The 26046-nt window shown below is 40.6% G+C and overlaps 1 long non-coding RNA gene across 1 annotated transcript; it reads right to left on the reverse strand.

Annotated features, from left to right (window-relative positions):
- Window positions 1-7978: 7978 nt before the first annotated feature.
- On the reverse strand, window positions 7979-26039 carry LOC113909038. Its single transcript, XR_003515676.2, has 3 exons — window positions 25897-26039; window positions 25061-25199; window positions 7979-10337 (listed from the first exon to the last, which is right to left on the reverse strand). It is a non-coding gene; the product is annotated as an uncharacterized LOC113909038 (long non-coding RNA).
- Window positions 26040-26046: the final 7 nt, after the last annotated feature.

Below are 26046 nucleotides of genomic sequence, written 5' to 3' on the forward strand. Positions count from 1 at the left end.
GAAACTAAAGTGTAATGTAAACGTAAATTTTACATGCACTCGGAAACCAAAAAATTTATTTGACTTGCTTTATTGCAGTGGTCTGGAACCAAACCCACAATATCTCCAAGGTATGCTTGAGCACTTAGCTATGATCAAAACAAATTGCATGCATGAATCAAAATTTGGCACCAGATCTGGGAAACCATTAAGGGGAACCAGTGAGCAGTGAGTAGGTTGAGAATTACTGGTCCCTTGGAGCCAAGCTCACCTTCAGACCATACCATATTCTTCTGATTCCCTCTTACTGCATGATTAATAGAGAGTTAAACACCTCTTGGCTTTCTGTCCCAAACCTACTCTGCCTGTGCTCTATAAACAAAGCCTGAATGGAAGCGCATCTGTTTACAACATGGTTTACTATTTTAAGCCCACTGTTAAGAATTACTGCTCAGAATAAAAAAATTCCTTTCAAAATATTACTGCTCATTGGCAATGCACCTGGTCACCCACAGCTCTGATGGAGGTGTATAAGAACATGGATGCTGTTTTCAGACCTGCTAATATAATATCCATTCTGTAGTCCATGGATCAAGGAATAATTTCGACTTTCAAGTCATATTATTTAAGAAATACATGAAGGCTGCAGCTGCCGTAGACAGTGATTCCTCTGACAAATCTAGGCAAAGTAAATTGAAAACCTGGAAAGGACTCACTATTCTAGATGCCATTAAGAACATTCATGATTCACTGGAAGAGGCCAAAATATCAACATTCACAGGAGTTTGGAAGAAGTTGATTCCAACCCTTATGGATGACTGTGAGGAGTTCAAGACTTCAGTAAAGGAAGAAATTGAAGATGTGGTGGAAACAGCAAGAGAACTAGAATTAAAAGTGGAGCCTGAAGATGTAACTGAATTACTGCAACCTCATGATTAAAGTTTTAACAGATGAGGAGTTGCTTCTTATGGATTGGCAAAGAAAGTGGCTTCTTGAGATGGAATCTACTCCTGGTGAAGATGCTGTGAAGATCGTTGAAAAAGCAACAAAAATGTTTAGAATATTACATAAATTTAGTGGATAAAGCAATGGCAGTGTTAGAGAAGCATGACTCCAATTTTGAAAGAAGTTCTACTGTGAGTATAATGCTATCAAAAAGCATCACATGCCACAGAGAAATCATGAAAGGAAGAGCCAATCAGTGGGGCAAACCCCATTGTTGTCTCACTTTAGAACTTGCCACAGCCACTCCAAACTTCAGCAACTGGCACCCTGGTCAGCAACCATCAACACTGAGGCAAGACCCTCCTCACCAACAAAAAGATTTTGACTTGCTGAAAGCTGAGGTGATAGTTACCATTTTTTTGCAATATTTTTTACATTAAGGTATTTAACATTGTTTTTTAAGATGTAATACTATTGAACATTTAATAAACTACAGTGAAGTGTAAACATAACTTTCATATGAGCTGTGAAATCAGAAAATTCATTTGACTCACTTCATTGTGATGGTCTGGAACCAAACCCTTAATATCTCTGAGGTATACCTATATTTCAAAAAGAGAGTAAATAATATCAAGTATTGGAAAAAGGTAAGGACTAAAAACTACTAGATTTACTGACAAAATCACTGATGACTTTGGATCATCCCATGATACTGCCTGCTGCTCCCCCTGCTTGTACTCTCTCTGACAAATAAAATCTTTATTTTTAAAGATTTTATTTATTTGAGAGAGAGAGAATGAGAGAGAGCACGAGAGGGGGGAGGGTCAGAGGAGAAGCAGACTCCCTGCTGAGCAGGGAGCCCAATGCAGGACTCGATCCCAGGACTCCAGGATCATGACCTGAGCCGAAGGCAGTTGCTTAACCAACTGAGCCACCCAGGCGCCCTAAATAATAAAATAAAAAATAAATAAAATGAAATAACGAAAGAAAGAGAAAATGAGGTAGTCTGCTAAGATTGGGTTAGAGAGCTAATAGAATAAAAAGCCAAGATACACAAGATTTAAATTAGCCACTACAATGAAAAGTAAAGGAAAAGAGAAAAGAATTTTAATAAGCACTGGGGGTTGAGTTTGGAAACAGTGGATTTCTAATAGTACTGATAGTCTAATTCTGTGATCTCCTAGGCAGCACTTGCCCAAGCCAAAACTGAGGGACTGAGATTTACTCATGTTTGTATTTTGGAGGGCACATGGACAAAAAATAAAAGGGCAAATAAGCTAAAGGTATTGGCAATAGAACACTTAAATGAAAGTGGACAAGGTGGATGGATAAGTTAAAAAAAAACAGCAAGGTCCTGATGGAGGAGAATCAAGTAGAAGTCTAAGTGATGCCAAGTAAAGGTGCGGTGGGAACAATAAAGCTGAGAAGAGTGAAGGCTGACATAATGTAGGTGACATTAGAGAAGTGATTTTCCCCATTGAAGGGCCTACCCAAGTATCACATTGTACATACATGTTTATTCATAAATTATAAATGGGATCAATTTTATATACTTATTATTAAATCTTAAGTACTTTTAAATACAATAATACTTGACTTATGAAATTTAATTCTTACTAACTCAGGTTACTATTTAAAAAAAATCAAAATGCCCTGTTCACATGGTAAGTTGCAAAATATTTCAATGATATATCAATTTGAATAAAGCAAAAAGTTAAAAATCACTGGTCTAGCTCAACCTGTTCATTTTACAGAAAAGGAAACAGAATTCCAGAAGTTAAGTGATTTACCCAAGTTCGGCAACTTGCCATAGCAACAGAACTTGAAAAATTAGTGGAACTTTCTACAGAAAATGGTTTTCCTGTATTGAAAAATAACTCACTCCTTATCCTTCTAAACAGATTTTGTAACTATCAACCTTTCAAGAATCTAAGAATATTTACCACAAATATTGTTTATCATGCTTAAAAATTAAATATTGTGTTCATTATGCTTATAAATATATCATACAATTTGTAAGTCCTTAAAAAAGACTTTAATTTACAATTTCTATAAATTTCTTTGCCAAAAGTTATCAAGGAAAAATTGATATGCTGGGTCAATATAGATGGTACATTTTATTTATACTGATTAGAGTTACTCCATTTCTTTTATGATCTTCCTCAACACAGCACTACAGAGAGCCATTACTAGAAAAGATGAATTTGGCCAGTGAGATGAATTCTATTTGTCTTACCAGCACCTTAACCACTCAGTTGGTATATTAAAAACAAAAACAAACAAAACAAAGCTCAGAATATGTGCCAGACATCAAGCTATGTGCTGGAAAAACAATAGGATAGGAACTATCCATACCCCTATGTATAGAACACATATTAGAAGCTCATTACATACCTGTTTACAGGAAGGAGAAATTTCAGTCTTCTGATCAAAGCAAATATTTTGACTTATCCACAGTGCTATACCTAAGGATTAAAAACATTATCATACGTCACCCTTCCTTCAAGGAATTTTAAATCTGGCCGTGGATATGAGACAGATAGGCAGTATATATACCCACTAATAAGTTAACGGTTTATCAGATGCCAAGTGAATGTTAGCCAATAAAGTACTCATCTGGGAAATGGATAGTGAAAGTTCTAATCCACAAATGACATCATTATCAAAATATTTTATAATCTTTTTGTAGTTTCCCTCTGGCAGTTCCACCAGATCATTACTTTATTATCAAATCTCATTTTAAGCCAAGAATTGCACTACTTCATTTATTCCCCAAAGCCATACTCACATTTTTTAAGTTATTCCTCAAAAATCCAACCTCAAGGGATGAGGTTTCTCTGGACTTACTTTTTCCCAAAAGAACATCCTGCAAATTCTTAAATTTTCCAAAATAAGAATTCCCAAAATGTTTCATAAATGAGAGCAAGACCTCCTCTAAGAATAAAACTTAATCCTCATTATTTGTAGATTCCCCTGCTCACGAAATTTATTTTCAAATCCAAAATGAATGCAACACTTTCACATCTCATAGACATGCCAAGTGGCAAAAAATTTGAATCATGCAATGCTGAAGTCAAACAATGCAAAGCTCTGCCTTCTTGTTTCAGCTGTCATTCTGTAATACTGTAAACAAGTGTTTTTCCCATGGCTTATCTGGTGTTGCTTTTTTACGTTTTTGTATTTTGTGTTAGTGATTTCACTATTTAAAATGGGCCCCATACACAGTGTTTAAGTGCTATCTAAAGTTCCTAGTCACAAAAAGATGGTAATGGGTCTTACAGGAAAAATACATGTATTAGATAGGTTTCATTCAGACATGAGTCATAGTGCTACTGTCCATGAGTACAATGCTTATGAATCACGAATCAGTAATATATATTAAATAAGGTATCTTTTAACAGAAACAAACATAAAACAAGGTTATATACTGATAGACTTACAAAAATGTTGTGACCAGAGGCTCACAGGAATGTAACCTGGTATTTCTCCTAGGAACAATGGTTCAGTATTCACCAATTCAGTGTTCATGGTGACTTTACAGAACACAACTACCCCAAGTAACAAGAATCCACTGTACTTTTAATGCGACACATTTATGCACTGAAAGTTAAGTGACATGACAGGGCAATAGAGCTCACTCATCAAAATGAGCTACCACCTCCCAACACAGCATTATTCCATGAGAATGATGCCAGATAAATGGTTGAGAAATTTGGTGCTTAAGTTCTATGGAAAAGACTCCTATAATTCAATAGTCTTCCCTAGCCAGGACAAAGGTAAACCAGTCTTCTGTCATTAGTTGGAACACATAGAGGAAGGCATCAGAAGCTTAAGCATAAAGTCATCAAGAGTCAGAGAAGAAAAAGTTTCAAAATGGGCAGTGGGAACATGGTCTTGGTGAATACAAGAAAACAAAATATTGAGTCTGTGTCCTGATGGGCCAGAGTTCTTTAAAGGGTCTAAGAGCGGATTTGCATCAGTGAACAGAGAAGGTAAATCTTTTTTTTTTAAGATTTTTTTTTACTTATTTGAGAGAGAGCATGCGTGCGCACATGGGGAAGAAGGGGCAGAGAAGGGGAGAGAGAGAATCCCAAGCAAACTCCCCACTGAGTGCAGAGCGCAACGCAGGGCCCTATCTCACGACCCTGAGATCATGACTAGAGCCAAAATCAAGTTGGGAGCCCAACCAACTGAGCCACCCAGGCGCCCTGAGAAGGTGAATCTTAAATGGGTAAGATTTCAATCAGCCACTGTACTCATACCTTTAAATTTTAGAAGTATCAAACCCTTTTCACGGTTTCCCTCTGGAAAATTATTTTACCCTATTGTGAATATTTTAATTTTCTGTCAAGTTAGGTAGGCTGCAGTACCCAGACATTTGGTCAAATGCTATTCTAGATGTTTTTGTGAAGGTAATTTTTGGACAGGATTAACATTTAGATCAGTAGACTCTGACTAAAGCCGATTGCCCTTATAATGTGAGTAAGCCATATCCAAGCAACTGAAGACCTTACGAAAAACATTGACTTCTCCTGAGAGTTTAATTCCACCAGCTGACTGACTTCAGACTCAAACTGCAACTCTTTCCTGAGTCTCCAACTTGCCAGAGACTCTCAACCTTGCAGATTTTTTGAACTTGCCAGCATCCACAATTATGAGCCAATTCCTTAAAATCAATCAATCTCCCCCTCTCTTCCTCTATATATAAACACAAACAATTGGCTCAGTTTCTCTGGAGAAACCTAACACACCAATATAAATTTCAAAGTGCAAATACAATACTGAAGTAATTAAAATGCAAGTCCTCCATGCCCTACAAAGGCAGAGATCTATTTTCCATTCATTGACCTTAGCCAATACCTGGCATATCACACAAATAAAGACACTTGCTGAATATTAGTAAAACACATATTCTCTTAATAACTTCTATTATTAACAGAGTTCTATTAACAGAGTTTCAGGTACTATCCTGGGAAGTGTTTTATCTTTGTTCACTGTTTTATTCCTCCACAACATTCCTTCAAGAGAGCAATTTTAAGTTCCCATTATATAGATAAGGAAACAGGCTCGAGTTTAGGTCTGTTGCCCACAGTCACCATAATTGGCAAAGTGACCTAAATTCAAACAAAGGTGTGGGGTCCCTGGGTGGCTCAGTCGGTTAAGCATCTAACTCTTGATGTCACCTCAGGTCTTGATCTCAGGCTCGTGAGTTCAAGCCCTGCGCTGGGTTCCACGATGGGCATGGAGCCTACTTTAAAAATAAGTAAAATAAAATTCAAACAAAGGTATATGTGATTCTTCAAACTTGAAAGGCAACTTATAGAAAATAACAAAATCAATAAATGAGAGGTACAAATAAAGTACAAAGATACTTACTAAATCCCAGAACGTAGAGGCAAATTTAAGACAAATTAATAAAAAGTTGTATTTCCACAGTGAAAAGTCAAGTCTGGATCTCATTACTATAAGGGTATCGATGGAACAAAAAAATAGTAAGAAGAATCATTTAACTAAACTTACATTACCTTACTGCTACATATCTAACCTTTTAATATTGATGTTACTAGATACACGCATTCACTCCCATAAAATACACTTGATGGCATGATCTCCATCACTAACTCTGACCTCTCACTGCTATTCTCATTATTCTTTTTTAATATTTTATTTATTTATTTGTCAGAGAGCGAAAGAGGCAGGCAGAGGGATATGCAGGCTCCCCCCTGAGCAAGAAGCCCAATGCAGGACTCCATCCCAGGACCCTGGGATCATGAACTGACCCGCAGGCAGACTTAACCGACTGAGCCACCCAGGCATCCCACATTATTCTATTTTTCATCACGAAATTCTCCTCAGCTTTCACGACGTTGAAAAAATAATCTGTGATCACATACCGTGCATGAATGTTTCAACTTTATTTAACGTTTTTAAATGACTACACAAACTATCTTCATGTAACGCACTGGACCAAAAAAGTGCAAAATAGGTACCATACACAAACGGATATGAAACTGAATGCCCACAATGGTTGCGTCGTCACCCCAACTAAGCACTGTTACTCATTTAAAACTCGTCGGATGTTAACAACTGCTCCGCATCTTCTTGCATCTACTCTCTTCTGAACTCGCGCAGGTTGCTCAGCACATAACCACACGGTACTAAGAAGGCTGCAAACAGCACCACGAGCCCAACGATGCTGTCCTGGGAGAAAAGACGGAGAATGTCAGTGCGTACAGCTCGCTGGACCGGCCACTTGGGGCCTAACCAGATCCATGTCGACCTTCGAGGAAGTTGGGCCGTCGTCCTCGTCACGCGGCCTGACGGAGCCTGAGAAGCGGGATTGCCTTTCCCAGATGATCCAACCTCGATTTTTGGAAGACAATGGCTCTTTCTCCTAACGGTCCCCCAGTTTCGACCTCTGAACCCTGGAACCCAGGTGCTGCCCGGGACTCCCCCCGTGGGAGGGCAGGTAACAGGCATCGGCACCGAATAGGGCGTTCGAGGACGGCAGGCACCGTGTGGGGTTGGCGATGGCTCTGCCCTCGCCCTTCGCGCCCCGGAGGCAGCCTCCCCAGAACCTCAAAAGCCGCCCGGCACCGACGCCACCACACGAGGCGCGCGGGCCCCCACCCGGTCCCGGCCCGTCGAGGAGCTCCCTCCTCAGCCGCGCGCCCTTCGCCCGCCCCCCCTCTGCCCCGCTCCGCGCCACCCTGAGGTGTGGGCCCCCACTCACCGCGGACGATTTGGGGCGCTGGCGGCGGCGGAGCTCCAAGCGGGTCAGGCGGCGACCCAGTTGCAGGCCCAGCGGGGTCACGCGGCGGCGGGGAATCAGACAAAGAACGAGCACACGAGGCATGGCTTCCGCTGAGGCGAAGCGAAGTGAGGCCGACAAGACAACACGCGCGAGGCGAGGCGAGGGGAGGCGAGGCGAGGCGAAGCGAGGCACGATGGCGCGAGCTAGCGGACGACTGGTTTGCGCAGGCGCTCTGGACACAGAGGGCGTCACCCTCCCCTCCCCCTGCTCATCTCCACCCCCCGCCCCGCCCCTTCCTCTCAATAACCTGCTATGCTCCGCCCATACCTCACCTACTTCCGCTCAGCCTCTTTTGCTCAACCCCACTTTCGCACACGTTCCCTGCCATCCCTCGCCGGCCTCACTGAACATCCCAGCCCAGTTACCCCTCATCCCTCTGCTCCTGGGCCCAGTGTCTTACCCTTCCCAAACTCCCCTCGCCCCTACTTGCCCTGCGCAGCTCCCCAACCCCACACACAGTATCTCTTAACTTTCTGTTGGGTAAGGCAAAAGACAACACCCTTCACTTACTTCCCTTTGTCTTTCTGTCCTCTCCACTCACACCTCTCAACAGGCCCTACTTCTCACCGGCAGAGTTTATAACATTTATATTCTGTTCTCTAATGTTAATCAAGTTCTCCATACATTGTCTATAAATTAATTCTCTACATTAAAAACCAAAGAAGAGGGGGCGCCTGGGTGGCTCAGTCGCTAAGCATCTGCTTTCCGCAGGGATCGTGATTCCCCGGTCCTGATATGGAGTCCCTCATCCGGCTCCCTGCTCAGCGGGAAGCCTGCTTCTCCCTCTCCCACTCCCCCTGCTTGTGTTCCTGCCCTTGCTATCTCTCTCTCTCTGTCAAATAAATAAATAAAATCTTTAAAAAAAAAAGAATTATCTCTAGTGTGTTGATAATATAAAAAATACTCATGGCAGTATCAAATAGTGTGGACCCAGTGGAGAAGGTGATGCCACTACACTTGTAGCTCTTGAAGGAAAAATGGAATGTACTGTGGTTTTTTTGATGTAATACTATGGTTTTTTTTTTGATGTAATACTATGTAATACTTGATCTACTCTCTAAAATAATCCGGTTTCTTCACACCATTTCCTTTTTAAGCTTATTGCATTCTAGGATTTCCTTTGATTGTCCCTCTCATGCAACTTGATTATCTTCCTCTTCCTTAGATTCTTATTTCGTTTTCCTGTAGTACATCCTTAAGCAGCTCTTTTAGGAGTGGTAAGTGATAAATTTCCTCAGTCCTTGGAAGGACTGAGTTAAAAAAAATAAAATAAAATTAAGTAGTGGAAGTAAAAAAAAAAAAAAGAATATTTTGCTCCCCCACTTAAATGCTAATTTGGCTGGCTATAGAATTCTAGACTCAAAATCATTGTCCCTCAGAAATTTTAAAGTCATTATTCCCTTGTGTTCTAGTATATAGTGTAACTGTTAAGAAGTGTGATGCTGATTCTCAACCTCTGATTTTTTTTTCTTTTTGGAATCTTTTTAGGAGTCTTTTGTCTTTGGATTTGTGAAGTTTCTCCAAGATATGGCTATCATTCATATGGATTAGCACAGGATGAGACCTTTCTATTTGAGGACGTGGATCTTTCTTTAGCTCTGGGAGATCTACTTTTTCTCTACTCTCAATCTGAAGCTCCTATTAGATGTATGTTGGCTCTTGTTTGTTAGTCCTCTCTGTCTTTCAATTTTTCTCTTTTTGTCCTCTTGTTCTACATTCTGAGAGATTTCATTGACTTTTTCCTCTAGCCTTTCTGTTGAGTTTTCCATTTTAGAATTATATTTCTAACACTTATTAATTATTTGGGCTTTTTTTTAAGATTTTATTTTTAAGTAATCTCTACACTCAGTGTGGGGCTCAAACTCATGACCCTGAGATCAAGAGTCACATGCTCGTCTGACTGAGCCAGCCAGGCACCCCATATGGGTTTGTTCTTTTTTTAAGAGTCATCTATTTATATTTTATAGATGCACTGCCTCCTCAAATTTCTCTGAGAATATTAATTTGAACTTTTGAAAAAGTTCACTGCTGTTCCCTGAACTATTTCTGTTTCTCCTAGGGTGAATTCTTATTCATTTTGGTCCTGCTGGTTTTGTGCAACTATCTTATGGCCCTCGCTTGTCCTTTTGGGCTTTTGAATATGAGGAGCCAGATTAATTACTGGGGTACTTTTCTATCACCAGTCTCTTTCCAGAATGAAAATGCTGATTACATGATCTGGATGTGCAGGCTATGTCAATTGACAGGTAGGAAGACTTCCCTCTCTCACCCCCATGCCAAAGTGAGTAAGGTTCTACTCTGGACTTCCCAACTACTGCCATCCCAGGACATGACTTGGTTTCTTAAGAAGACTTCTCTAGCCACCACCTAAGACAAACACTGCCAAAATACACACAAAGTTGAGAGAGGAGAAGAGGAGCAGCTGACCCACACATCCTTTCTACTCACTGTTTTCCATCAGTTACCTTAAACTTGTGCCTTTCTTCCCACTCCAGGTTTTTGTAGCCGATCATTTAAGTAGCTGGGATTATTTAAATGGAAGACATCTCTCTTGTCCCCTGAAGCTTCTTGTGTGCTCAGAGCTGTGGCTCTTTCTTCACTGCTTTACCAAAGAATAAAATCACATTTACCTTCCATCTTAGAGAAATTCACCAAAACTTGATTTGCTAATATAGCCCTGCTCCTCCACCTCTCATTTCACTCATGGATTGATTTCCTCTTGTACTTCTTCACTATCATTGTAATGGGATTTCAGGAATAAGGATGGGTAAAAATGGGAGCTCTTCATCTGCCTCAAAATGAATGTCCCACTTCAGTCATTGGGATTTACTAATTGTCACAGGAAGCCACTAGAGGCTCTAAGCAGGGGCAATGCGAACTGATTTCCATTTTTCAAAGATCACCCTGGATGCTCTGTGGAGAAATATGGAGTGAGAGGTCATTGCAGTAACTGATACCCACTAACCACATGTGCTATCCAATATAATATCTACTAGCCTTCTGTGGCTTCGGAGCCGTTGGAACGTGGCAAATACCACTGAAGAACAGAATTTTTGCTATTATTTAATTTGAATTTGAAAACTTGATACCTGGTTCAGTTATTAGAGAACTTCGATTTTGGGAACAACTTGGGTATTTCAACCTACTTTTTCAGCTATACATTTTATGAAATCTAAATACAGATGAAGTATTTTGGATGAAAACTAGCATCCAAATTGAATTGTGACTGTAACTGCCAAGTACAAAAATTTAGTGCCTTAGTCTGTTCAGGCTGCTATAACAAAGTACTGCAGACTGGGGGGCTTAAGTAACAAACATTTCCTCCTCATAGTCCTAGAGGCTGGGAAGTCCAGTATCAATGCATAGGCAGATTTGGTGTCTGGTGAAAGCTCACCTCCTGGTTCATGGACAGCTGTCAGACTGTGTCCACACAGGGCAGAAAGGCCATGGGAGCTCTCTGGGATCTCTTCTATAAGGGCATGAATCCCATTCATGAGGGCTCCACCCTCATAAGCTAATTACCTCCCAGAGGCCCTACCTCCAAATACCATCTCATTAAGAGTCAGGATTTCAACATATGAATCTGGGGGAGGAGAATACAAGCATTCAGTCCATTTCATTTAGTAAGAAAAAAGTATGCAAGATATCTCATTAGTAAACATTTTATATTGATTAGATATTTGATATGATATAATTTTAGACATTTTTGGTTTAAAATACACTATAAATATTAACTATATCCATTCCTTTTTAGTCCTTTTAACATGGCTACTAGAAAGTTTAAAATTACAGATAGAATTCACACATTTCTCTTGGACAGCTCTGCTCTAGAATTATCAATTCAGGTCCCTCAGAAAAGTGCCTGGCCACCTCCCTAACCTCATTTCCCTGTCTCCACTTTCCCCTTTGTTGATCATGCCCAATCCACACTGGCCTCTTGAAACCACCTAGCTGGGCGCCTGCATGGCTCAGATGGTTAAGCGTCTGCCTTCGGCTCAGGTCATGATCCCAGAGTCCTGGGATCGAGTCCCACATCGGGCTCCCTGCTCCTTGGGAGCCTGCTTCTCCCTCTGCCTCTCTCTCTCTCTCTGTCTCTCATGAATAAATAAATAAAATCTTAAAAAAAAAAAAAAAGAAAGAAAGAAAGAAACCACCAGCTTTTTCTGTCTTGCTTGCTGGTCCCTGCCCGGAATATCTCCCCAACACATCCTCACAGCTCGCTCCCTTACATCATTAAGTCCTTGGACTACCTGCAAAAAACAGCCCTCACCTTGCTCCCAGCTGCTGTCTTTCCCCTTCTCTACTTGATTTTCTTCATGGCCCATAAGCACCATCTAAACTTATACATTTTGTTTGTTCATCGTGTGTCTCTTTCGCCAAGAGGTGAGTGTTATGAGGGCAGGAGTTCTGTCTGATTTGCTTACCAGAAAGCACTCCAAAGAGTACCTCGCACATAGTGGGTACCCAGTAAACGTTTGTTAAATGAATGAATGCTCACACCTCTGTGCTCTCTTTTCCTTTCCCTACCGAAGACACTGTCTGGAGAGAGTGGAGGATTAAATGCTGAGAGGAATCATACCCTCTCCCACACAGCAGAGGCTGACAAAACAGGCAAGGGAGGTACTGGATTGTGAAAAGAGGGAATGAACGCATGGTGGGAAACTTAAACATTGGGTATCTCTTAGCAGTCATGAGATTAACTATGGGAGAACACAACTGGACAAAGTGTATTAATGTATAATTGTTCCCAGATGTGTCTTTCCTTCTACAGACCAAAGAGGACTCCAGTTTTGCCTACTCAACTTCTTTCTCTCTTTCACCCTCCAAGAGGGGTGTCAGAAATACTCTTTTGAAGATACCGTTGGAGTTATCTTCTGAAGAGTTGAAAAGAAAGGAGTGTGAACAGTTACACTTTGTGAGTAACACAGAAAGAAAAATGAAGGAGAATTTTGAGAAAGAATTGCTATAGTCTATGAGTCCCCTTAGAATATCTGAAAAATTGAAATGGAAAACTTGTAATTTTGAAATTGTTTTTGGGTAACAAATTCTAGGTCTCAATTGACGTATCTGAGCCTGGACCACATGGTTGATGACTATAAAAGGTACATGTGTTTAGACCATTTATATTAAACATAAATAAATGTAAGTCACAAAAAGCAAAAATTGTCAGATTAGATCTTTTTTAAAAGATCCAACTATAAACTGTCTAAAAGAAACCCACTTTAAAGATGAAGATATAGATAGACTAAAAGGACAATGATGGGAAGAGATATTGCATGCAAATAGTGATTAGAGAAAACTGGAGTGGCTATACTGTCAAAGTAAATATCAGAGCAAGGAATATCAGCACAGATGAAGGGAGAACAATTCATAAGAGGATGTCAAACTCCTAAATGTGTATGCACTAATAACAATGCTTCAAAATACTTGAAGAAAAAGACTGAAGGAACCAAAAGGAAAAATAAACAAATCTAAAAATATAGTTGGTGGGACACCAGGCTGGCTCAGTAGGTAGACCAGGCAACTCTTGATCTCGGCGTCAGGAGTTCAAGCCCCACATTGGACATAGAGCTTACTTTCAAATAAATAAATAATAAATAAATAAATAAATAAATAAATAAATAAATAAAATAGTTGGGAGAATTCAAAACTCTTCTTTTAATAACTGATAAAACGAATAGACAAAAATCAAAAAGGATATGGAAGATTTGAACACCACCATCACATTGAGGTAACTGACATTTATAGAAGACTCCACTTAATGATACTCAAACACACATTCTTTTCAAGTGTACATGCAATATTTTCCAAGATAGAACATATTCGATGCCATAAAACAAGTCACAATATTTTAAAAGGACTGAATTCAGACACAGTATATTCTTTGACTATAACAGAATTAAATTAGAAATCAAAACCAGAAAGGTATCTGAATAAATCCACAAGTGTTTGAAAATTAAACAGCATACTTCCAAGTAATCCATTGTGAAAGAAGAAATCACAAGGGAAATTAGAAAATATTTTCAACTGAATGAAAATTAAAACACAACACATCAAACTTTGTGGGATGCAGCTAAAGCAATACTCGGGGAAATTTCGGCATTAAATGCATATATTAGAAAAGAAGAAGATACATGAAAAGATGCCGAATATCACTAATCATTGGGAAATGCAAATCGAAACCACAATGAGAGGCACCTGGCTGACTCAGTCGGTACAGCATGTGACTCTTGATCTGGGGGTTGTAAGTTGGAGGCTCATGTTGAATATATTTAAAAATAAAATCTTTAAAAAAAACCACAATGAGATATCTCCTCACACCTGTTAAATAGCTATCATCAAGACAAAAGAAAGTAAGTGTTGGTGAGGATGTGGAGAAAGGGAAGCCCTGTGCACTGGTGGTGGGAACGTAAATTGGTTCAGCCACCATGGAAAACAGTATGGAGGTTCCTGGAAAAATTAAAAATGCAACTATCACATGATCCAGCAATCCTAGTTCTGGGTATTCACCCAAAGGAAACGAAAACAGGAATTTGAAAAGGTGTCTGCACTACTGAAGCATTATTTACAATAAGCAAAATATGGAAACAAGGGGCACCCGGGTGGCTCAGTGGGTTAGGCATCTGCCTTTGGCTTAGGCCATGATCTCGGGCTCCCTGCTCAGCGGGGAGTCTGCCTCTCCCTCTGCCCCTCCCCTTCTCTTGTGCACGCTGCCTCTCTCTCTCTCAAACAAATAAAATCTTTTTTAAAAATGCCCAGTGTTGTTAAAAAAAAAAAATACGGAAACAACCTAACCTATTGTCTGTCAAAGGATGAATGGATAAAGAAGTTGTGATACACATATGCACATACACACACACACACGCATGCGTGTACACAATGGAATATTATTCAGCCATGAGAAAGAAGGAAATCCTGCCATTCGCCACAACATGGATAGAGCTGGAGAAGGTTATGCTTAGTGAGATAAGCAAACAAAGAAAGACAGATACTGTATGACAGCACTTACACTTGGAATCTAAAAAAGCTGAATTCACGGAAACAGAGCGTAAAATGGGGGTTACCAGGGGCTGGGGGTAGGGAAAATGGGGAGATGCTGACAAAGGGTACAAGCTTGCAACTAAAAGATGAATAAGTTCAGGAGATCTAATGCACAGCACGGTGATTACAGTCAACAATACTGCATTCCATACTTCGAAATTGCTAAAAGACTAAATGGTCTCACCATAAAAAAGAAACAATCATTATGCGATGTGATAGAGGTGTTAGCTAAAGCTATGGTGGTGATCATACTGTGGTATATAAATGCATCAAATCCACACACTGTACACCTTAATCTTAGACAATGCTGTAAATTAAATCACTCCAGGATCATGACCCGAGCCGAAGGCAGTCGCTCAACCATCTGAGCCACCCAGGCGCCCTCATTAAGGACTTTCTTTCCCTCTCTCTAGATAGCAGATGAGATGGAATACTGGGAAGATGTTAGACTCCATGGTCAGACAAATCCAGGTTTAATTCCTGGCTCTGTTGTTTTTTTAACTGTGTCACACTGGGCCACTCACATTCTCTCTCAGCCTCAGATTCCTCCCTTGTGAAATTGAGTTAATAATGCCTACTATTCAGGAATGCCAAGAGGATTAACCTAAAGTGTCACACAGTGGGCATTCATACTCATCCGTGTATCACTAACGGGGAAGGGCCAGTTGTAGGTTAGAGGACAGCAAATACCCAAAGACTTAAAGAGAAGCTACATGGGGAAAGTTGGAACCCTGACACTTAGACTCAGCTATCACATCGTTGTTGGAGAAACTCAAATTACCGGATCAAGACATAGAGCCCAAGTAATGAGATCATTTCTACCCTTGCACTTTTTTTGTGTAGTATCTGCCTTAACACAGGATTCTTGACACTTCCGTATGATTTTCTCTGAAAGGTTATCTTTTGGTTCCAATGTTGTTGACATCTCACATAGTCTGCGAACCTCTCTTTTCTAAGAACTGCCCCTCCCCCATCCACACGGTGGTGGCGGTTATTATTATGATGATGATTTAACCCTTCTAAAGCACTGCTCTAAGCACTTTATAAGTATTAACTGTCTTCATTCTCCAATACCTCTATGAGGTAGGCATTGTTATTATCCTCATTTACAGATAAAGAAACTGAGGCTTAGAAAAAAATCAAGGAAGTTGCCATGGATACATTCATGGTTCACAAACTTGCTAATCTCAGGATCACCTTAAAAATTACTGAGGATTGGGCGCCTGGGTGGCTCAGTTGGTTAAGTGACTGCCTTCGGCTCAGGTCATGATCCCAGAGTCCTGGGATCCAGTCCCGCATCGGGCTCCCTGCTTGGCAGGGAGTCTGCTTCTCCCTCTGATCCTACCCCCTCTTGTGCTCTCTCTCTCTCTCAAATAAATAAATAAAATAAAATCTTTAAAAAAAAATTACTGAGGATTCTTGGGTGCCTGGATGGCTTAAGTATCTGCCTTCAGCTCAGGTCATGATCCTGGGGTCCCGGGATCGAGTCCTGCATCAGGCTCCCTGCTCAGTGGGGAATCTGCTTCTCCCTCTCCCTCTGCTGCCCATCCCGTTTCTGCTCTCTTGCTCGCACTCTCTCTCACACATAAATATTCTTTAAAAAAAATAGTGTTAAGGGAAATCTTCAACTTTTTTTTGTTAAGATTTTATTTATTTATTTATTTCACAGAGAGAGAGACAGCGAGAGCAGGAGCACAAGCAGGGGGAGTGGGAGAGGGAGAAGCAGGCTTCCCGCTGAGCAGGGAGCCTGATGTGGGACTCGATCCCAGGACTCTGAGATCATGACCTGAGCCGAAGGCAGCCACTTAATGACTGAGCCACCCAGGTGCCCAGGAAATCTTCAACTTTTCATGTTTTGGGGGCGCTCCTCCTGGGACCCCAGGGAAGCTACACTTTAATTTTTACTAAGGTCAGAATGACTTCAAAGCACGAGCTCCATTTCTGCCCCAAGCAAACATTGTACATGTGCTTTGTTAGCAAATAACCTAAAAGAAACAATTCAAGCTAAAGATAAGGGTAAAAATCTCCCTAAGTTCCTTCCCATCCCTCCAAAGCCTATAACCTTGCACAAACTAAAAGCATAAGATAAAGTTTATAATTTTCTGGAATGTCCTTCAGCCCTATGACTTATAACTCTTAATGTAACAAAAAAAACATATATAACCCTGTATTAAACATCCCTTCTCTGGAGCATTCTCTTACTTGTGAAGGTTATGTATCCTGGGAAGTTGTCCTCACTTGGGCTCGAATAAAACTCTCTTGCTTTTTTTAGGTTTTTTTTTTTTTTTTGGAAATTATAAAAGGTTTGTTCACTTTGCGTTGACAATAGCGAGAAGAGTGTCATTCTTTTACTTTTTAAAATCTCTTTAATGTCCGACTTAATAGAAGATTAGGCCACCTGAATTCTCCCATCTGCTTTTGCATTCAATCTATTCTGATATCCCATGTCATGCAGCCTCTGGGAAATGCCCCTATACACTCTTTTTCAGAAAAAGCCAAATATATTAGTATCGTTATAAAAGTAATTTTTGTTTAATCGTTCTTAATGAAAATAATTTTGACATTGCAAGACCCCTAAAAGTGTCTGGGGACTCCTAAATCCCCATAGTTTGAATACTTGGTTACATAATGAATCCCATAAGAGCTTATTTAGCACAGCCTTGCCCCATTTCCTGGCCTAAGTTTAAAGCTGGGTTCCTGACAAATGCCAGGCCAAAGAGCCCTTCTCCAGGGATGTTATGCTTGGCACCAGCAGGCTGGAACTCAAGACTGTTTTAGGCAATGGATGGTCTAACTTAGGAGCCATGTTTTGTTTTTGTTTTTGTTTCTATCTGTGGAGAAAGCCCTTCCATGGTGAGTTAATAATGAAGGCCAGCCACTGAAAGAAGCAGAGATAAGGGTGAGAAGGAACATTCAGACCATATTCAAATCCCTGGTTCTGACTGTTCCTAAAGCTAGGAGGAGTATCTTGTCCTTGAATTTTAGGCCACTCTTTATTTTCTTTATGATGAATCCTGTTTTTGGCTTAAACTAGAGGGAGCTGGATTTCTATCACTTGCAACCAAATGGGTCTTAATGAAGATTTTATTAGTCAAGGGACACCTGGATGGCTCAGTTGGTTGAGCGTCTGTCTTCGGCTCAGGCCGTGATCTCACGGTCCACATTGGGCTCCCGACTCAGCCAGGAGTCTGCTTCTCCCTCTGCCTCTGCTGCTCCCCCTTACTTGTGCTTGCTCTCTTTCTCTGTCAAATAACTAAAATCTTTAAAAAAAATTTTTTTCTTTATGGGGCGCCTGGGTGGCTCAGTCATTAAGCGTCTGCCTTCGGCTCAGGTCATGATCCCAGGGTCTTGGGATCCAGCCCCGCATCAGGCTCCCTGCTCCTTGGGAAGCCTGCTTCTCCCTCTCCCACTCCCCCTGCTTGTATTCCCTCTCTTGCTCTGTCTCTCTCTGTCAAATGAATAAATAAAACCTTTATAAAAAAAATCTTTCTTTAAAAAACTATTAGTCAAGTCTTTTTTTCTTCAGGTTTCTCCCCCCTTTTCTTAATTAAAAAGAGGTAACACCACAAAGATACAAATGTAGGGATCCGAAGGGGTACGTGCACCCCAATGTTTATAGCAGCAATGTCCACAATAGCCAAACTGTGGCAAGAGCCAAGATGTCCATCAACAGATGAATGGATAAAGAAGATGTGGTAGATATACACAATGGAATATTATGCAGCCATCAAAAGGAATGAGATCTTGCCATTTGCAACGATGTGGATGGAACTGGAGGGTGTTATGCTGAGTGAAATAAGTCAATCAGAGAAAGACATGTATCATATGACCTCACTGATATGAGGAATTCTTAATCTCAGGAAACAAACTGAGGTTTGCTGGAGTGGTGGGGGGGTGGGAGGGATGGGGTGGCTGGGTGATAGACATTGGGGAGGGTATGTGCTATGGCGAGTGCTGTGAATTGTGCAAGACTGTTGAGTCACAGATCTGTACCTCTGAAACAAATAATGCAATATATGTGAAGAAGAAGATAGCGGAGGGGAAGAATGAAGGGGGGGAAATCGGAGGGGGAGACCAACCATGAGAGACGATGGACTCTGAAAAACAAACTGAGGGTTCTAGAGGGGAGGGGGGTGGGGGGATGGGTTAGCCTGGTGATGGGTATTAAAGAGGGCACGTTCTGTGTGGAGCACTGGGTGTATGCACAAACAATGAATCATGGAACACTACATCAAAAACTAATGATGTGATGTATGGTGATTAACACAACAATAAAAAAATTTTTAAAAAAAGAGGTAACAAATGATGCTGAAGTAAGCTAAGAACAAGCTGGATAAGAGACAACTCTGGCTGAACCACTCCCAATCTTAAAAGTTTAGACTAGAATGCTGTTGATGTGAGAATCAAGCATTTTAGGTCTTCCTCTGTGACAAAAAAAAAAACTTAAAATTACTTCTGACAGTGTCAGTAAATCTGACTCCAAATTCAGCCACAACACAATTAAGCTCCTTGCCGCCTACCCCTACCCCAGGAGGTGGCACTTTTAGTTTCTCAAATTACAGGTACAAACAACCTTACTCCGTTTAATTTCTCCAAGTCAAAAAGACTGACACTGTTAACTCAAACCTCTACAATTTTCAATAAAGGGCTTAGTGGGCCCTGGATTCAATATATTCTCAGTGACCTACAATATGGGACCTTCCTGCTGCAATTGTATAAAAGGGCCTAATTAGAGCTGTAGCCTCGAGATCAGGCTTTTTGATTTCTGAGTTCTGTGTATACAATGAATAAGAAAGGCACACTCAGCCACTGACTTATTTTTAATGTGATTTTTATAAATGTTCATGCTCTAAACAAACTGGTATTAGGGTTCTAGAAAATTATATATAATGAATTAAGACTGTACCACCTCAGGTCCAAACATCTTGACTTCTCTACTTTCTAGAAAAACACCTTTAATCGCTATTCAAGGACCAAAGGTCTTTGCAGAATGCAGAGCGTCTCTCCGGGTCTATTTGTGTCTGTCTTTACAACCGCGTGACCTCAAAGACAGAGAAACTCAAATAAAGCAAGCAGCAAAAGCAGAAGAGTTGCAAAGGTGGGGGAAACATTCAGTGTAATGCAATTGGTAACATCAGTAACATACTTTTGAATTGCCAGCATAATGCTAATGAGAGATCCAACAAAAGCCTCCATTATTACAAAGAACCCTGAGAAAGAACTGCTCTAGTCTTTAAAAAAAAAAAAATACATGTGATGAACACTTTTTTAGTTTTCCTCTATCACCTTTTCATTTTTAAATTTGACGTTCCTCTTCCTCTCCTGAACCACACCCAGAAATTCTTCAATGGATTTCTGTTATGCTAGATGTTGAAACATTGGCAGTCAAAGCCAAAAGATCAAAGGTCAGACCTGAGCACTATCATTTACTAACTGCAAAGTCTCAGACAAAATTGGTATAATAATAGTTCTCTTAGAATGTTGATATGGAGAGTAAATGAAATAATATACGTATCAGTTGAGATGACTTTGAATGAATGTTACAGAAAACCTAATAATAAAATTGGCTCACATAATTGCCAAGGCCAGAAGTTGGACTAGTTTCAGGTAAAGCCTGCTTAAGTATCTCTAATGATGTCACAAGGATGTTAGTTTTTCTTAAGGTACAAGTTAATGTTACCCTAAGGCAGGCTTCCCTCAGGGAGCAAGATGGTTGCAAAGAGCTCCTAGGGCTATATACTTTTTTAGTCATATTCAATGGAAGAGGGGAAGACTCTTCGAGCATCTTCTGTGGAAGAAGAGATTTTCTCTTCCAGAAGTCCTAGCAAACATTTCACCACATCCTGGTTCTTGAGGGGGTTACTTATCCGGATTCCCCTGACCTAATTTTTAAAGTCAGGGGAAGAATAGCTTTTGCTGAAAATTTTAAATCAGGCAACCAGGTATAAAGCATGGATTGATCCCACTCAGAACACTTGATTGGGAAAAATGAGGACGTAATGAAGAAAAAGGAAGGTGGGAAATGGATGTGAGATCATGACAATCTGTGAGAATGCACCCTGAAGAAGGATGCTGAGTAAACTGAGGTGAATTCCATCTCTAGGTTTCGTGAGGGAAATACATTTGTCCAAAGGATTAAGGATTGGCTGTACCCTTGCCAATTAGACCTTCAGAATGTTCCATAGCATCTTCAATACTTGAGATTCTATCACCATTACCCACCCTTGCTTTTCCATATAGTTTAGGGTTTATATACCTCTAAACCAAATGGTTTAGCTTCACCTGTTCTTTTTTGAACACAATGTTAAGTTTTATTTTTTAATATTTTTAGGTTTATTTATTTATTTAAGTAATCGCTACACCCAACATGGGGCTTGAACTCACGACCCCAAGATCAAGAGTCACTTGTTCTTCCAACTGAGCCAGCCAGGTGCCCCAAGCTTTGCCTGTTTTTTAATTTTATAGAATTTAAGATGCCATTATTTAATGTCTCACTGAGAAAAAAGAAAATATCTTAACTATATCAGGACCCAGTGCTAAGAAGTCATCAATTGAAATTTGGTCAACATATGTCAGCATTGTTAAAAAATGTAAAAAATATATATATCTTAGAAAGAATGGAATACAATAACACAATACATGGTATTATCTTGTGTGATCACTCCTGTGTCTTGCTTCTTTGGCTTAACATCATGTTTGTAAGATTCATCCATGTTTTTTATAGCTTAATTTCATGTAATGCATTAACATACTACATTTTTATCCCTGCTCTTATTTATGGATATTTAAATTATCAGTTTTTGAATCATATAATCAATGCTGCTATGAACCTTCTTGTTCAAAACTCTTGTGTATACATGGGCATAAGTTTCTCTATATACCTAATGTTAGAATTGCTGAGCCATAGAACAAGCCAATTTTCATCTTTCCTGCATAATGCCAAACTGCTTTTATAAATGGTTCTTCCTAGGGGTGCCTGGGTGGTAGTCAGTTAAGTGTCCGACTTTTGGTTTCAACTCAGGTTGTGATCTCAGGGTTGTGAGATCAAGCCCCGCACTGGGCTCCACACTCAGTCCAGAGTCTGCTTGGGTTTCTCTCTCCCTCACCCTCTGCCCCTCCCCCCCACTCTTTCCCTCAAATAAACAGATAAATTTTTTTAAAAAAATGGTTCTTCCTCAGGGCGCCTGGGTGGCTCAGTCGGTTAAGCGTCTGCCTTTGGCTCAGGTCATGATCCTGGGGTCCTGGGATCGAGCCCCACGTCCGGCTCCCTGCTCAGCGGAGAGCCTGCTTCTCCCTCTCCCTCTGCCTGCCACTCTGCCTACTTGTGCTCTCTCTATCTCTCTGTCAGATAAATAAATAAAATTTTTTTAAAAAATGGTTCTTCCTATTCTCAGTCTCGCCAGAAGTGTACAGAGTTCCTATTAACATATATCCTCATCAGGACCTGAAATTGTCTTTTTTTTTTTTTTCATTTTTACCAATCTGATGAGTCTGTAATTTTATCTTATTGCAGCTCTAAGTTGTATATCCTTTATACTAACGTGATTGAACACCTTTTCGTTTGTGTCATTTGGATTCCTCACAGGTTCAAATCTTTGGTCCATTTTTTTTATTGGGATGCCTTCTTATCAAATTGTAGGAATCCTTTATATATTTTGGACATAAGCCTTTTTTGTTTTTATGTATTGCAAATATCTTTTCCTATCAGGTGGTTTGTCTTTTCACTCTCCCTATTGTGTACTTGAACTGAAATTCATATTTTAAATGTAGTTGCATTCATGTGTAGGGGAGGCAAAAATTTACCTCTATCTCCTTAGAGATGGGACTGGCTGGGACTGAGAATTAAATCAACATAAACAGATTAACAAGAGAAAGGCATACCAATTTTTGCATGTACATGGGAATTGCCATAGGAGAGTGAAGACCCAAAGAAGCAGCTGGAGCAAAACACCTATATACTAAGCTGGACAAAGAGTAGTAAATAGAGAAAATAGGACAATACAAAGTATCCTGAGTCAGAGCGGTTAATTGTAAAGTGACTCGGAAGATAAGGCTTAGTTGAACAGGATTTGTTTGTATACATTTCCCCTAATCTTTGACTCTCGAACTCTCTGTCTCTGGTGATAAGAATGTTTCTTTCTTCCTGGGATAGGCAAGACATCTTTCACATCTTTCAAGGTACCAGTCACTCTTCTGGGCACTTTGACACATGTGTTTTCATTTCACTTAATATTTTAGACTCCGGGAGATTCAGAAAAATGCTTGGAAACAGAATCATTATATGCAAAGCATAAGGAGAAATAGAATTTTCCTTTTTATCATGATCTCAAAAACCCAGCTTCCTGGGGCGCCTGGGTGGCTAGTCTGTTAAGTGTCCAACTCTTGATTTCAGCTCAGGTCATGGTATCGGGGTCATGAGATTGAGCCCCAAGTCAGGCTCTACGCTGAGCATGGAGCCTGCTTAGAATTCTCTCTCTTCTTCTCCCCTGTATCTCCCCTCACTTGTTTGCTCTTTTTCACTCTCTCAAAAAACAAACAAAAAACACAGCTTCCAAACTGTATTCTGAAAGGAGCCTAGGGAGGGATTTCAGTGGATGGTTATATATGATAGAAAAAGGAAGGAACAGAATGGAGTAGCAGAAAACAGTATACACAGTTAATGAAAGGAATGACTCAGGTTTTCAGCATAGGTGCCAGGTGGATTGGGTGGATGGGGTACCATTTGCTGATGGAGGGAGCAGAAGGAGGAACAGAACACAAATTCAGGACTCTTGATTCCAAGTGACAGAATCCCACTGTTTTTACCCACTTCCAACCAGTTTAAGATTTTAAAAGGGGGGAAGTAAGGGCAACTTAATGGCTCATCAACACAAGAAAACCAAGGGTAGATTTGTTTAGGGCACAGCCATGCCCCAAAGTTCAAATGATGTCATGGCTTCCCCTTCTATAGGCTCTCTGTTTCTGCTTGTGGTGTTCATTCCTACTGCTCTTGGCTTTCTCCTCAGAGCTGAAGAAGAAAATCTACATTGTCCTCTAAAGTCATAATCCCAGAGATATAGATTAAGAGGAAACATATCCTAGGATAGCCTGGCAGAAATTTCCAGAAACGACTTTGATTGGCCTGGTTTGTGTCAGATGTCCACCTAGATTCGTATGACTCTAGGACCTATTCTGTTCACCACTACTGAATATTATCTTAGCACTAGCCATTTTTCCCCCAGTCTGTCTTCCTATTTAGACTCTAAGTTCCTCAAGGACAAAGAATCACTTATTTTTTTAGCCTGAGCATGGGCACCGTGCTTGGCACATGGTATTGGAGGCTTTAAAAAATGTGTTGGACTAAAACTAGACACATCTAAACTCTGATGATTGTGTAAACTGAGTTACTTCAGTATCTTGAAAGTGTAGCTAAGTGGTATAACAAGAAACCACAAGGTGGATGAAGTAAAGGGTGGAAAAAATCATGGAACACTTATGCTTGGATTTTGTGAAGGCGAATCATACCCACTAGTCTACTAGAGTTCTCTGAATGTGCAGATGGACAAAAGGACAAGGTAGAAGAGCAGACCTCACTTGGTGTTTCAAAAAGCCTTTGATAGGGGTGCCTGGGTGGCTCAGTTGGTTAAGCATCCGACTCTTGATTTCGGCTCAGATCATGATCTCTGGGTGGTGAGACCCAGCCCCGCCTCTGCTCCATGCTGGCCGTGGAGCTTGCTTGAGAGTCTCTCTCTCCCTCTCCCTCTGCCCACCTCCCTTAAAAACAAAACCAAAAAGCCTTTGATAGAATTTTAGATTTCTATTGTTGTTGGTTTTAATTTTTTTTTAAACTGTGTCTAGGAAACAGAACCAAATTCAAGTATAAGTGAGAAAGTGTAATGATGGGGACTGATCTTTTTTAATGAATTATCAAGAAGGGGTATGGACAACAGAATTTTTAGTTTGCATGTAACAACCCTTTCCGTTAATGCAATACTTAGTTGATTAAGACAAAGATAAACTAATGGGAACTACCTTGCAACACAGCCCCCGCATTGTTCCAGAGTCAGGCAGGGTATGTCAAGGGTCTGCAGGTCCCCACTCTGCTTTTTCTTTGGTGATGAGTTCTCTAGCCATACCTGCTCTTTTACCTTTAATGTTAAAAAAGAGAATAATGTGGGGCACATATTGGCTTTGACCATGCTTTGCCTCATGGAGCAGGCTTCAAAGAGAAGTGTGATGTGGTAGATAGAACTCGTGGCCTGGAACCATGACCACTGGGAGACTGCAGTCCCTGTGACCAACCTCAAGTTGTCCTGCCAACTCATGCTCGGTTTGGTTGACTTTCAGCTCCAACCACCTGTAACCTTCCTTCTGAAGTCCGATTCTGGTCCTGTGTGGATCACCTGGCAGCACCAGATTATTGCTGTAAGCAATGGCGTTTCTGAGGAAGAGAGCAAAGAAGAGGGGAGTGAGGAGGTGGAAGCTGAGTTACACCCCATTTTGCCTGCCAAGAAACAGGGGGACAGGCCATAAGTCCTCTTTGGTCAGCTAGCTGCCTGCCACATATGCTATGGACCAGATTCCTGTGCAAGTTTCAGTAATTTTAAATGGGTCTTCTCCATTGAAGAGGAGGGTTGGAGGTGGGGGGGGGGGCCTCAGGAGCGAAGGGGGTCCCATTCTCCATAGGACCCTAGTGTTCTTCTAATCCTATACCATGCCTGGGGCTTCCCTTTTCTCCAGGAGTGGGAGGAACGCTTAACTTCTATTCTGACCCTCTCCCCCCATTTGCTATGAGGTTCAAAGTCAGCATCTGAAGCTCAGGATTACACATTTTTAACACTTTTTACATTTTTGGATAAAGGTTGGAGGATGTAAAAAAAAAAAAAAATTCTCCAACCACATATGAAATGCTTGGATAAAATAATAAAAGACCAAGAGATGATTAAAAACATCGCAAAATGCGAAAGTGCTCTTATTCTTGTAAGCTTAGAGGTGGTTTGAGAACAACAGAAAGACTCGCTGTGACTTGGAAAGCTTGTTTCTCAAAGGGTGGGTGGGGACTGAAAATGAAAATACTTTTAAGAGGATTTTAAATAAATTCGCAGAGGACAAATACATCGGGTATTTCTAAGCCCTACCTGAGAACCGTGAGGGGTGATGTGCCTGACGACCAGGGTCAGAATGTCTGGCCTTCTAGTCTGGGCTTGCTCACGCCTACTTATTAATGCTGCGTGTGTGCCCCAGGGCAGACCACTGAGTATTTCCGGGACTATTTCTTGGCTGTAAAA

The sequence above is a fragment of the Zalophus californianus genome, chromosome 6 (genome assembly GCF_009762305.2).
Source record: "Zalophus californianus isolate mZalCal1 chromosome 6, mZalCal1.pri.v2, whole genome shotgun sequence".
In the NCBI taxonomy this organism is placed as follows: Eukaryota; Metazoa; Chordata; class Mammalia; order Carnivora; family Otariidae; genus Zalophus; species Zalophus californianus.